At 44.0% G+C, this 13001-nt stretch overlaps 1 long non-coding RNA gene across 1 annotated transcript in view; it reads right to left on the bottom strand.

The window, feature by feature from the left end:
• Window positions 1–3869, bottom strand: part of LOC309677763 — a 29005-nt gene extending 25136 nt beyond the window's left edge. The window contains exon 1 of the long non-coding RNA XR_014269711.1: window positions 3834–3869. This is a non-coding gene — a long non-coding RNA (uncharacterized lncRNA). The remainder of the gene's footprint in view (window positions 1–3833) is intronic.
• Between the last annotated feature and the right edge of the window lie 9132 nt (window positions 3870–13001).

The following is a 13001-nucleotide window of genomic DNA, read 5'->3' as shown; positions in this document are numbered from 1 at the left end:
AATGTGCTACGACTGACAGTTCTCATAACCCAAATTATCTGAAATATCAAATACCTCAGAGACAAGCCAGGTTTCTGTTAGCACTGTGAAGTTGATTTATGTATAAAACTTTTAAGGAGTTCACAGTATAAGTGACACACAGAAAAGCTAAAAGTGGCACATTCTTAGAAATATGGTGCCAGGGCTGGGGAGAGGGGGTTGTGGGCAAAGGACTGCAGCAAGACAAATTGTTGTATTTGGTTTGTCTTGAGTCTTTTTTTTAAAAGAAAATTTAGCTCATCTGCTTTTTGAAATATTACCTATAGATTCATTCTTATGCTACAAATAGGGTGATGGTTTTATGGTGTATTGTGGTATTATAATATACACGTAACTAGTTGCCCCTCTGCTCTGTCCATAAGACAAAAGTCACCCTGCTAAATATTTCTTTTTTCCCCACCATCAACAAATGTGGGCTGTTTCCTTAAGTTTTACTTGCTTCATCTGTTGTAATCACAGAGTGAACTATCAAGAGCCGAAATAGCAGCTGAAGACGGGAGTTTTAATCAATCATATTAGAAATGTAAAAGATCCAAAACTTTCCTTTAAGAAACTCATCTCTTTTAGTAAGAATAATTGAATTTTAATGCTGCCACAACACAGTTTCTGATTAAGCTATTTTGGTTAATCTTGAAAGATTTCTAACAGGAAATTGTTGTAACTTTCCTTTTCCCTCTGAGGCTTCTGCTGTTGTGTAGAGGAAACCTGGGTTTATAAACAGAGAGCTAAACCAAGTTTACAAGTATGCAGTTTGGCCAAGCGGCTGCCTTCCATACTTACAGACACCCCCAAATCTTCAGCATCATTCCCAGGCTAAAGACTGCTCTCATTCAAGAAACTGTACCATAAGGTGCCCTGAAGACACCTTCATGTACAAGTAGGGTCCCAAATCCCAGTGAAACTTGTCCTTATTGGGACATTTCAGGACTGCAAAAACAGATTCACATAAGCACAAACACTGACTTGGCAGGGAATGGCTGGAGAGCAGCCCTGAGGTGAAGGACCTGGTCGTGCTGATTGACGAGAAGCTCAACATGAGCCAGCAATGTGCAATGGCAGCCCAGGAGGCCAACCGTATCCTGGGCTGCATCAGAAGTGTGGCCAGCAGGTCAAGGGAGGTGATTCTGCCCCTCTACTCCACTCTCGTGAGACCCCACCTGATGTACTGCATCCAGCTCCGGAGTCCCCAAATTAAGAAGGACATGGACCTGCTGGAGCGTGTCCAGAGGAGAGCCACAAGGATGATTCGAGGGCTGGAGCACCTCTCCTATGAGGAGAGGCTGAGAGAGTTGGGGCTGTTCAGCCTGGAGAAGAGAAGGCTCCGAGGAGATCTTATTGCGGCCTTCCAGTACCTAAAGGGGTTCTACAGGAGAGCTGGGGAAGGACTTTTTACAAGGGCACGTAGTGAAAGGATGAGGGGGAATGGCTTTAAACTGGAAGAGGGCAGGTTTAGATTAAACATTAGGAAGAAACTTTTCACTTTGAGGGTTGTAAGGCACTGGAACAGGTTGCCCAGAGAGGTTGTTGAGGCCCCATCCCTGGAGATGTTCAAGGCCAGGCTGGACGTGGCCTTGGGCAACCTGGTCTAGTGGGAGGTGTCCCTGCCTATGGCAGGGGGGTTGGAACTCGATGATCTTCAAGGTCCCTTCCAACCTAAACCATTCTATGATTCTATGTCAACAAAACCAAGGCCTGGTGACAGCTTGGTTGCAGATTTTAGACACAGCTCTCTGTTTGTAGGATTGATAAGTAAGGGAAAAAAACACATTGATCTTGGTCAGAGAAGTGGTGCATAGGCTTTCTTTTCCCTTTAAAACACAGTCATGTTCTACAGGAATGGTCCGACTGAGGATGCGTGAAAGCTTTGCTGCAGCTGCGTAGTGAGCTCTTTATAACCCTCTTTATTGCCTATGTGAAGGATCAGTCAGCAGCTGTGTCAGTCAACTTGGATTTTAAGATTTCTTCCTCCACAACCTCCCAGCCTGGTCTCCCCCCATTCCAGAGAACTACAACTGGCTTTGTCCCAACTCCTTCTTGCTCGCAGCTTCTTCCTGTACAAGCAGATACCCTCATCACCTTGGCGCTGCTGCTGGGAGATACCAACTGTCAAACAGCTATGACTACACTACCTGGACTACATCTTCCTTCCTTCCTTCCCTCCCTCCCTCCATCCATCCTTCCCTCTGGCAGCCACAAGCACCCTGGGTCTCTGTTTATCTCTTATTATGTTGCTCCTTGGCTGCCTAGGTAATACCTGCTGTTTTATTGGGCTTCCAATGCCTTCTATGGGAAGAAATGACAGACCAGAATCAAGTGTCCTGCAGGCTACATCTGACTCACAAGTGCCTTTACTGTTGTAGTAATGTTTCTGTAAATCTAGAGAAACAAGGCTGTATTCCTGATATGGTGTAGCCATTCCAGATACGGTACAGCCACTTCAACTCATCTTTGCCAAGCAGGTGGGAGAGGGTTCAGACAATTGGCCTGAGAACACTAGAAAGAAATACCAAACTTCTCTGTAGCCTACACGTAAGCTGTTTGTACAATCCGATCTCGGAAATACACAAAATACACATAAAGCTAGAGATATATGTAGCAATAAGTCGTTTAGTTAGGTGTCAGTTCATTCAAACCAGAATTACTCTACAATGCCCACAATCCATTAGAGACAGAGTAGCCTAATTGAAAACAATCTGGTGAGAGAATGATTTAGTCCAGAAGTATGTGGCTGATGAGCAGGAATTACAGGTCCCAAAATAGCTCCATTAAAGCTGAGTAAACCAAGCGAGCATGGTGTCAATTTCTGCAAAACACAAGACTCGAAAGCCACCTGAGCTGGCAGCTTTCTAGAACTGTGATGATCATTGAGAGCACTGATTGATAGAAATATTGTTTCTCCTCAAAATCCAGGGGGATTCTGGAGCACAAAGAAACTTTCCTTTAAGCAATAACCTCATTGCAAAGTACTGACATACTGAGAGACCCATTCATGAGGTAAGTGTAACATAGAAAGTAACAAAATGTATCCCAGTATTCTGCAGCCTAGCCTGACCAGGGCAGAGCTGAAATGCTTTTTGATGGAAACTTTTAAGATACAGATTTGAAACTGAAGTCTTTAACCAGGACTTGAGTCCAGCTTTCTCCAGAATCAGAGATATTTTTGGCCCACATCCAAAAGTCATACATCATTGAATGATCCTATCCAGTGTGCTCCAAAGTCCAAGTGTTTTGATTAAGTGCCACCTTCACTAATGTTCAAAAGTAGTTTACATTTGACTTATATTTTACTTTCTTCATATATTCAAATTGTCTGTTCTAATCACCGTTTCCAGTTAACCCTTACCCATTTCTGGAGATCTATATGTTCACTGGTTGTAGAGAAGAAACTCTGGACTTAAGCACGATAAGTAGTCAGTAACGGAACAAGGGTTTGTTTTGTGACCAAAAAAAGCTAGACTGAGAAAAACATATCCTCTGTGGTACTGAGTCAGTGTGATGAAAAGTGGCAGAAGATAGTATTGGTCTTCTCAGGTTGTTCCCTGACAGGCTACTTCAATGCTGCAACAGAAATGTCAGGAATTGGCAACAGCTGGAGACATAATCCACATCTTAGCAACAGACAACAAGGTTCAAAGGTGGATTACATGCTTATATGTTGATTGAGTATAGAGAACAGAGCATTTCATTCAAGCCCTGTTACCAGGAACATTCAGAAATGTATTGCTGCAATGCCTTAGTGCTGAGCCCATCAGAACGCACGCCACTCACCTATTTTGGAACAGGAAGTTATTTACCTCAGATTATGCCTTATGCACAAATGTCCTGCCTCCCACGCAAGTTCTTCAGCCAGATGGACACTTAAACCACCCAGTAGCCATTCAGCCAAACCAGCTTGTTGGCGAGATGCAGAGGGTAAGCTAAGTGGTGTAATTCTGGTTGGCGGCTCATTCCGATGTGCATGTACCAGGTGTGAGTTGAAACTCCTCTTGGCTACAGAGGCCCTTCCTCTCCTGAACAACTCTACTACAAGATGTAGTAAATACCAACCAATAATCAGGACAACTGATCTGGAGGAGAGATTAAAGAGCAATAGAAGAGTAAGCAAAGAAGAATTCAACAGCATCAACGGAAAAAATAAGTCAATAGCACTGATCTTACCTAGCCTGGGAAGACATCCCAGAGGAATAACCCTTATCTGGTAGTTAAAATTATTGTAGAAAGCAGCAGGAAGCTTGCTGGAGAAAAGGGGAAATCCTGCTGCTATGCCATAGACAAGTCGAAAATCATCTCTATTTTCACTCTAGGTTGCATTCTGTTTGTGCCACTCACGCCTACTGACAAAAACACACACAATTTCAATTAGCATCAAGACCACATTCAGCAGAAAACCTGCACGAAGTCTAGCTCTAGTAAATCACAAACTGAAATGACTCACATGGTAAATACTCCTATTCACAGCTTCCTGAGCATGTTTAATATAGGTGGATATTTATACTTATATCTGACAGATCTGAATTTCTTAGCCTGCTTATACTTCCTTTGGAAAAAGCTATATTTATAACAGCTTTTTATAGAACATAGTCAATGAAACTAATATACAGTACTTTTAGCTAACTTATATCTAAAAGGACACTGCTTTAATATTTTAAGAGCAGGGGAAATGCACATAGGTCCAGAGAAGCAAAAAAGAAATGTTTGAATAGACCGATAATATGAAAAGGGGAAGATCTGAGTTTAGAGTGTCTGCAGCGAACACCAGAACAAAAAACTAAAGGGGACTGAAAGAGAATATAATCCAGATATGGTCAAAATAGGGGTGAGAAGGAAATAAGAAAGAAGATGCACAAAAAATTAAAGCACACAGGTAAGGAAGAAGTGGCTTCCAGGAACGTAGCCATTGTAAAGCTATTATCCCTAGTTTACTAGGACATTTTTACTAGATACAGTTTGGTCTGAGATGAGAAGGAATTTGATATTAATTTGAAAATACTCAGTAAGGTGTCCTATCTATGAACCCTACAAGGACTCCCGTTCTTCTGCATTTATTTTAGTATAAACATTTTCTTATTTTATTATTCTAAAAGTGTTCTTTATTTGTTTTGTTATAAAAGAAGAATGTATGCTGCAGAGCCCTGGAAGAAGGTTAACATAACAGAATTTTTCTGTCACTGGGGCCCAAACCTAAAAGGGCACAGGCACTCAAACATCCCTAAACTTGGGCTGAGTATTAGACAAGTGATATTTAAAAGATTCTGGTAGAGAAAATATTACCGAATATCACAATGCAATTAAATGGATTTCTGGAATGCTATTTTGGCTTGCTCTGAACTATATCAGAAGAAAATGTGTATACATCTACCAGGACTTCAAAGCACAACTTCACACAGTAGCCCACTGAGGTTAACTCAGTGGCATCTGAACATGTTCCGCAATTAAGTAAGCAAGAGGTTGCCAAGAGTCATATAGGTAGCAAAACATTTTCTTCTCCTTTTAGACATCTTTTTTCAAGAACCAACCTTCAAAATCGGGTGTAAAGATGGGGCTCTGAGCTCCAGCTCTAAGCGTAAAAAAGATTTTGGCACAATTCTGATCATATGTTAGAAACAACGTGGAGCTCCGAATCCAGTTCCTAGATTGCTGCTAGGGAGAGCGGAACACTGCAGAGCTTGTGTGCAAGTGCAAACCAGGAATGGTTTCCACAGCAGCTGCAGAGCAGCATGGCTCTTGGCTTCATCATAGTATTCACTGCTTAGGGTTGTCACCTGCTTGATCTGCATTTGAGCAGAAGAGATTGACTACAGACCTGTTAGCTGACGTCAGAAACAGGATCAATCAGCACACGTGCAGCAGCTGTTTGTTTCAGGGATGCATAGCTTTGCATGTCATTGAAGAGAATCCTATGTGTGACAGCAGCAGCAGATCTTCAGAAGCAAAGTGCTAAGGGGCTATTGTTTTAGGCTAAACCTAATGACACTAGCAAACAATCCACTGTTTATAAAGCTTATACTCTTTTGTTGATATTGGGTGTGGAGAGCAGGCATTAGCTCTCCCACAGTGAGGTCAAACTTGTTATGAAAGGCTTCATCTATCCTAGGATCTTAAGGCTTATCCTCAAGCCAAACTGCTCCTTTAATCACAAGACTGCCAACTAGCAAAGGGCAAGTCAAAGATTCGGTTGGGGGGGGAAAGAGAAAGACGTCAGCACAAACTTCTCATTCAGCTGGGACACTCCTTTTTCTTCAGCTTACTGCTCTCAGCCTTACTTCTTAACAGCTTCGTATCTCATTCCTTTCCCATGGCTTTAACCTGGGCCTAACACAACAACAAACCAAAATCCACCCTGTGCCTTAAGAGGAAAAATAGTAAGGAAACATTTAAACCATTTTAGTTGTTTCAAAGATAAGAGTATATCAAAACTCTGTCTACATTAAAAATACATTAAGTTCTTCCTGTTTTCTAAGTCTCTGACTTTCAGCGTTACAAACCTTACGAGGTGACAGTTCAGAAAGACAACTGTACAGAACATGGAGCTGAAGCACAAATGTTCTACAGGGTCAGCCACTACTAATGAATTTCCACATTAACTTTTGGCCTAATCACGGAATTTTTAGAGTTGGAAGGGACCTCTAGAGATCATCTAGTCCAACTCCCCTGCTAAAGCAGGATTGCCCAGAGCACATTACTCAGGACTGCATCCAGGCGGGTCTTGAAAATCTCCAAAGAGGACTCCACAACCTCCCTGGGCAGCCTGTGCCAGTGCTCTGTCACCCTCACCGTAAAGAAGTTTTTCCATGTATTTGAACGGAACTTCCTGTGTTCCAACTTGTGCCCATTGCGCCTCGTCCTGTCACTGGGAACCATTGAAAAGAGCCTGGCTCCATCCTCCTTCAACCCACCCTTCAGATACTTGTACGCCATAATAAGGTCTCCCCTCAGCCTTCTCTTCTCCAGGCTAAAGAGTCCCAGCTCTCTCAGCCTTTCCTCATAAGGCAGATGCTCCAAGCCCTTAATCATCTTAGTTGCCCTTTGCTGGACTCGCTCCAGCAGTTCCCTGTCCCTCTTGAACTGGGGAGCCCAAAACTGGACACAGTATTCCAGTTGTGGCCTCACCAGTGCAGAGTAGAGGGGGAGAATGACCTCCCTCGACCTACTGGCTGCACTCTTCCCTATGCAGCCCAGGATTCCATTGGCCTTTTTGGCGACAAGGGCACATTGCTGGGCCATGGATAATTTACTGTCTACCACGACCCCCAGATCCTTCTCCTCCGAGCTACTTCCCAGCAGGTCCGCCCCTAACCTGTACTGGTGCCTAGCATTCTTCCTCCCCAGGTGCAGGAACTTGCACTTGCTTTTGTTGAACCTCATTAGGTTCTTCTCTGCCCAGCTCTCCAGCCTGTCCAGGTCACGCTGGATGGCAGCACGGCCCTCTGGAGTGTCAGCCACCCCACCCAGTTTGGTATCATCAGCAAACTTGCTGAGGATACACTCTGTCCCCTCATCCAGGTCATTCATGAATATATTAAACAAAATTGGACCGAGTATTGACCCCTGGGGGACACCACTGGTTACAGGCCTCCAACTAGACTCTGTGCCGCTGATCACAACCCTCTGAGTTCTGTCCCGCAGCCAACTCTCAATCCACCTCACTGTCACCTCATCTAGCCCATACTTCCTCAGCTTCCTAATGAGGATGTCATGGGAGAGAGTGTCAAAAGCCTTGCTAACGGCAAGGTAGATGACATCCACGACTTTCCCCTCATCCAGCCAACCAGTTATGACATCATAGAAAGCTATCAGATTGGTCAAGCATGATTTACCCTTGGTAAATCCATGTTGACCACTTCCAATCACTTCCTGTTCCTCAACGTGTTTGGAGATGACATCCAGAATGAGTCGCTCCATTACCTTCCCAGGGACAGAGGTGACACTAACTGGTCTGTAGTTCCCTGGGTCCTCCTTCTTGCCTTTTTTGAAGATCGGAGTGATGTCAGCCTTCCTCCAGTCCTCAGGCACCTCTCCTGTTCTCCATGACCGTTCAAAGACGATGGAGAGTGGTCTAGCAATAACATCCGCCAGCTCTCTCAGCACTCGCGGGTGCAAGCCATCAGGGCCCATGGACTTGTGAATGTCCAGCTTGGCCAAGTGGTCTCTGACACGGTCCTCCTCAACTGAGGGAAAATCTTCCTCTCTCCAGACCTTCCCCTTTGCCTTCAGAGTATGGGATTCATGAGGGACAGCTTTAGCAGTGAAGACTGAAGAAAAGAAGGCATTCAGTAACTCTGCCTTCTCTGTGTCTTCCACCACTAGGGCACCTGTCTCATTCACCAGTGGGCCTACATTTTCCCTAGTCTTTCTTTTTCTATTGATATACTCAAAGAATCTCTTCTTATTGTCTTTAACTGCAGCGGCCAAGCCGAGTTCTGATTGAGCTTTGGCCCTTCTCATTTTCCCCCTGCATAGCTTTGTTATATCTTGATAGTCCTCATAAGTTTCCAACCCCCTTTTCCAGAGAATGTAAACTTTCCTTTTTTTCCTGAGGTCCAGCCAAAGTTCTCTATTTAGCCAGGCTGGTCGTCTTCCCCTTCTGCTCGTTTTTCGAGACAAGGGGATGGCCTTCTCCTGCGCTTTTAAGAGCACCTGCTTGAAGTGTGCCCAGCCTTCCTGGGCACCTTTGCTCTTCAAAACTGCCTCCCAAGGGACACTCTCGACTATGCTCCTAAACAGGCTAAAGTCTGCCCTTCGGAAATCCAAGGTGGCAGTTCTGCTGGCTCCCTGCCTTACTTGATCAAGAATTGAAAATTCTATCATTTCGTGATCACTCTGCCCAAGGCAACCTCCAACCTTTACATCCCCCACAAGACCTTCTGTTAACAGTAGGTCCAGTAGGGCACTTCCCCTAGTTGGTTCCTTCACCAGCTGTGTTAGGAAGTTGTCTTCCACACACTCCAGGAACCTCCATGACTGTTCCCTCTCTGCTGCATAGTATTTCCAGCAGACGTCTGGGAAGTTGAAGTCCCCCACAAGAATAAGGGCAGATGATCGTGAGACCTCTGCCAGCTGCTTATAGAATACTTCATCGGCTTCTACATCCTGATTGGGAGGTCTATAACAAACTCCCATCACGATGTCTGCCTTATTGGCCTTCCCCTTAATTCTTATCCATACACACTCAACACTGTCATCCACGCTGTTAAGTTCCAGACATTCAAAACTGCCCCTAACATAGAGGGCCACCCCACCACCTCTCCTTCCTTGCCTATCCTTTTTGAAGAGTTGGTAGCCATCAATTACAGCATTCCACTTGTGTATGTCCTCCCACCACGTTTCTGTGATGGCAACTATATCATAGTTTCCTTGCTGTACAATGGCCTCCAGCTCCTCCTGTTTATTTCCCATGCTGCGTGAATTAGTATAGATGCACTTCAGCTGGGCTAATTGTCCTGCCACTTTCTTGGGGGGACAAGCCCTAATTCGCACCTGATCATGCTCAGATACTACTGTAGCTACCAAATTATCACTACCCCTCATGTCTGTGCTGCCACACAATTCACCATCCCCCACCATCACTGGGACAGGCTGCAAGACCTTGCTAACACTTTTACCCAGAAGCACTGGTATGCTTCTCCCAGGCACCACTTTTGTAATCCTGGTTTCATCCCCATCCCCCTTCAAACCTAGTTTAAAGCCCTATAGATGAGCCCTGCTAGCTCTTGTCCCAGGATCTTTCTTCCCCTTCGGGTTAGGCTTCCCCCACCTACTGCCAGCATGCCTGGTTTCCTGTAGATCAGCCCATGATCAAAAAAGCCAAAGTTCTGCCAGATACACCAGTCTCGGAGCCAGGAGTTAATTTCCTGACTGCTCCTAATCAAGCCTGGTTTTATACTGCTACAATTACTTGGTCAAAATAGTAACACCAGTATATGCCCCAATATGGAGTTCACTTTCCACTCCAGTCAGAGTGTTCCAGTCACTGTTCTAGCCCAAGGCACCTCCAGCTCAGTGCATTTCTAATCATCTGATACTGCTGGACTTCCTTCATTATAACCCTATACTCATGAACAAGGACTTCTGCCTTTAGATGGACACTGGTCTCTATTCTAGAACAAGATGTAGAAACAAAAAGGGGTAACAGCTTCATACTTACAAACACCTCCACTTACGCAAGTATGCTTCTGCTTGAGAACTGCTTTTTCCTTTTAGTACCAAGTTGTCTAAACTACAAAGCAAGGGCTTTATACATGCAGAATTAAAGATGAGATATGATCTTTGGAAAAAAACCCACATTTATTTTCCCACATCCTGGGCAGCTGCAAGATCATTTACATGTCATTAATGACCTTTCTATGTACTTCAATTTCAGTCTCAATTGTTCTGGGAGAATACCTTGTTTTAATTGGCTAGCGTCAACCTGACACCCCAAATTTTCTCAGTGCTTCTCACTCCTGTGGCCCAGTCCTAACTGTGGCAGAGTCTGTCATTCAGAGAACATTTTCTTCACTACCTGCACAGCTGCGTATCTGCATCAGCATGGAACTGACATTTCTCTTAAAGGCTTACAGTACCAATTCAAAGCTGTTTGCACATCTGTTTACAACACTGTTCCATATGTCCTCTTTCAAGGTGATCCAGAAAATCCCAGAAACTAAAAAGCACTGTGTAGCCACCAGTTGTCCTAGTGTCTTCCAGTGCATAAGTGCCCTTGTGGAACATGCAGCAGAATGTGACCTACAGGGAACACAGATTGTTCCCAAGCTACGCAGAGCTCGGCTGGTACTAACAGGAACTTCACCCAGAAGAGTACACTCTGTGCAGGCAACAGCCGCTTACTAGATGTTACAGCACTCTGAAGAGATAAGGTTAAAGATATTATATGCGCTGTGTGCTAAACGATTTAGTCAAATAGCTTGCAGGAAGTTGTTGATGTATTCTCTTCCAGGAATGTTTCCCAGGAAAAACAGCTGGCGATTCAGAACAGAACACTTCAAGGCTGACTCCATATGCCAGCTGCAGCTTTGCTAGAAGCATAGAGAGTAGGAGTTAAATTGTATTCATATTTAGTGTGTATTTCTACAAAATTAAAGAACTTTCTAGAGGAAAGGCATCTGTGAATAGGAGCAAAGTAAATTCTGCAAGCACGGCTAACTATTATGAGTTAAAACTGAATCCGCAAGCTCAAATGCAACTGGAGAAAGCACTGTAACAGACACTGCCTGTCCTGGTGCCCTCTCCCAAACGATACAAGGAAACTCAGCACTTTGCAACCTCAAATTTAGGCAGTCCTTGCTGATTTCAGACTATGTCCTTTTCTCTCATATGTATTTCTAGTGTGTGCAACTGCCAAAAATCTGAGGATACAGACAACATATCTTCTGCATCGGCTTCTCCTTTAGCTTGAATGCACCAGTAGGAAGAAATGAGCTAGTCAACTGAGCTAGAACTGTAAGCAGCTTCTCTGCACTACAATTATTTTTGTGGTCCTTGCTGTGGTCCTTTGCTTTTTTCTCAGGTGATGGGAAGGAAGTGAAAGAAAAGAAAACGTAACCAAACGGGTTTGCATTGAGAAGCCGTTCTTTCTCATGCATTTTTTTTTTTCACACCATCACAGCATGAAATTTTTCCAGCAGCGCACTTTGAAAATTGTAAATCTTTGGGCTAACAAGGATCAAAATTCCTGCAGACCTAACTGACAAGCTTAGAAGTGCTATCCCATAGTACACTGCACAACGCCAGAACTATCATGTCTTATTTAAATGCTGATGCTCTGACAGGTGCAGGCCATTTTCATGCTTGTGGTCTAACATACATGAGCTAGATTGCACGTTGCTAAAACAGCACGGCGCCTGCTAAGTGTGGGCACTTTGAACTGTGCAGCTCTCTTGACTTTCAGGAAGAGGTGAAAGAGCAGTAGGTCCTGCAAATGCCTCCACAGTGAGCAGATGTATGAAGCTGTCACCATAATGATGACTGAGCAGGATCTTTCCCTTGGGTACATTCCGTACCAAAAGCCAGAAGTGTCTAAGAAAATTAATAACCAGATATCCTGTTATTTCATCTGTCATGCATGGAATGGAACATTACCAGCACCTCAACTTACAGAGGCTGTAAATCCAATCAGTCACTGAAACAGAGGATGAAGAGTCCTTCCCTTTGTAAGTCAGGATGCTCCTGGGGAGGAACCATGCATGGTACAATCCAACCTAGCAGAGAACTGCATGGCAAAAGAATAATTTGGTGAAGCTGTGTGATGAAAAAATTGAGAATATAAATGTTGTTGGGTAAAAGTCAGCACAGACGAAAATAGCAGAATGGTTTCAGTTGTGTTACTCTGCAGTTCATTAATCGTGCAAAAGCAAGCACAGCAGCATCCTGTGACCTCAGATTTGAGATGCAATTAAAAATGGGATAAAGCAAGGAGTGAGAGAGAAAATATGATGGTGTGACATTGATGTGTCTTAACACTTAACAAAACAGAGGAGGCTCAGGAATGCTCAAAATCTCTGAATTGGACTGTAGAAATTTATAGGATTGAGTAAAATTGTGAAAATTTACAGTTAAATTTGTATCCTGCTGGAAAACAGTTTTCTTGGTCTGGAGTCTCAGACTTCATGGTTTGTATTTGCCAGCTTTTTCTCCTTGACAAAAACTTGGGTTTGTTTGCGGGATTTGTTGATTTGGTTTTGAGAACAGACTGAGAATTTTATATCACATAATATTATGAATCCATAATGAAACATAGAGACCTGGTAACATTGCCCAAGCCACTGCATCAGGCAGGTTTTCTGCTAAGCATTCTGCTCAGCCCTTCACCCATGCCCTGTGTTTTGTCCAAGTTCAGCCACTCTTGCCCCGCTGCAGTGCTCTGGGCACTACATGACCTGTTGATGCTTCCAGCTGACCTACCCTCACCTTCCCTCAGGGAGACAAGAACCGAGGGGCAAACCCTGGCCAGTTTGCTGTCTACC

This window comes from Vanellus vanellus (assembly GCF_965231255.1).
Source record: "Vanellus vanellus genome assembly, chromosome: 14".
NCBI classification, from domain to species: domain Eukaryota; kingdom Metazoa; phylum Chordata; class Aves; order Charadriiformes; family Charadriidae; genus Vanellus; species Vanellus vanellus.
This window is presented reverse-complemented; position numbering and strand designations above follow the sequence as displayed.